Genomic DNA, 1,622 nt, shown 5'->3' with positions numbered 1-1,622 from the left:
GTGGGAAAAGGAGCTAAATGGCAAGAAGATATATTGATAATACACGCACATGCACCCAACAACATGGCCTCAAATTATGTGAAACAAAACCAACAGACCTGCAGTTGAATTATGTGTATCAAGAATTCCTGTTTTGGAATTAACGTACCCCACTTAATAAGCCATTAGCTTTTGGAATCACCTCCAAATGCATGGTTCAACGTTGGCTCAGCAAAAACCCCCTGACAATATGATAGGTTTGAGAAAACATAGTGTTTACAACCACAAAGGTGTGATAGAGTTGATTAATAATAAGATTATGTCTACTTTTCCCAAAACCATTTATGAAATAAATGTCTCACATTGATTTGTAACACTATTCTTCTATGCTAATCTCCTTCTGGTCATTCTTTTCTCCTCCATTGATAATTGTCTATGTACTAGTAATACGGTTTCATTACTAGTAGGACAAAAGTACTTCAGCTTGTCTTTTTCAAAATGTTCTTGGCAATTTTTACACATTTATTCTTCTAGAAGGAAGTTAGAATAATTGTCAATTTTTAAAAAATCCTCTTTGGATTTTGGTTGGCATTGGGTTTTCCAGGTAGACAATTGTATCATCTGTAAATAATTGTAAATCTTTTTCATATTTTTGTTCTTTTTGTATCATGTAGAACTTACTGACAATGTTGAGGCAAAAATGATTAGTTATCCCTGATGATGAAGGCTATTGATTTCATTTTATTTTATTATTTTTTAATTATTATTTTTTTATTAACATAATATATTATTTGTTTCAGGGGTACAGGTCTGTGATTCATCAGTCTTACACAATTCACAGCGCTCACCATAGCACATACCCTCCCCAATGTCCATCACCCAGCCACCCCATCCCTCCCACCCCCCTCTACTCCAGCAACCCTCATTTGTTTCCTGAGATTAAGAGTCTCTTATGGTTTGTCTCCCCATCCGGTTTCATCTTGTTTCATTTTTCCCTCCCTTCCTTTTGATCCTCTGTCTTGTTTCTCAAATTCCTATATCAGTGAGATCATATGATACTTATCTTTCTCTGATTGACTTATTTCGCTTAGCATAATACCCTCTAGTTCCATCCACGCCATTGCAAATGGCAAGATTTCATTTTTTTGATGGCTGCATAATATTCCATTGTGTGTGTATGTGTGTGTGTGTGTGTGTGTATATATACCTATATATATATACACACACCACCTTTTCTTTATCAGTTCATCTGTTGATGGACCTCTAGGCTCTTTCCACAGTTTGGCTATTGTGGACATTGCTGCTATAAACATTGGGGTGCACGTGCCCCTTCGAATCACTACATTTGTATCTTTGGGGTAAATACGCAGTAGTGCAATTGCTGGGTTGTAGGGTAGCTCTATTTTAAACTTTTTGAGGAACCTCCATACTGTTTTCCAGAGTGGCTGCATCAGCTTACATTCTCACCAACAGTGTAGGAGGGTTCCCCTTTCTCTGCATCCTCGCCAACATCTGTTGCTTCCTGCCTTGTTAATTTTAGCCATTCTGACTGGTGTGAGGTGGTATCTCATTGAGGTTTTGATTTTTATTTCCCTGATGGAAGGTTATTGATTTCAAATGGAGCTTCTTTATCATCCTAAGAA

This window comes from Phoca vitulina, unplaced genomic scaffold (genome assembly GCF_004348235.1).
Source record: "Phoca vitulina isolate PV1807 unplaced genomic scaffold, GSC_HSeal_1.0 scaffold36, whole genome shotgun sequence".
Taxonomy (NCBI): Eukaryota; Metazoa; Chordata; class Mammalia; order Carnivora; family Phocidae; genus Phoca; species Phoca vitulina.
This window is presented reverse-complemented; position numbering follows the sequence as displayed.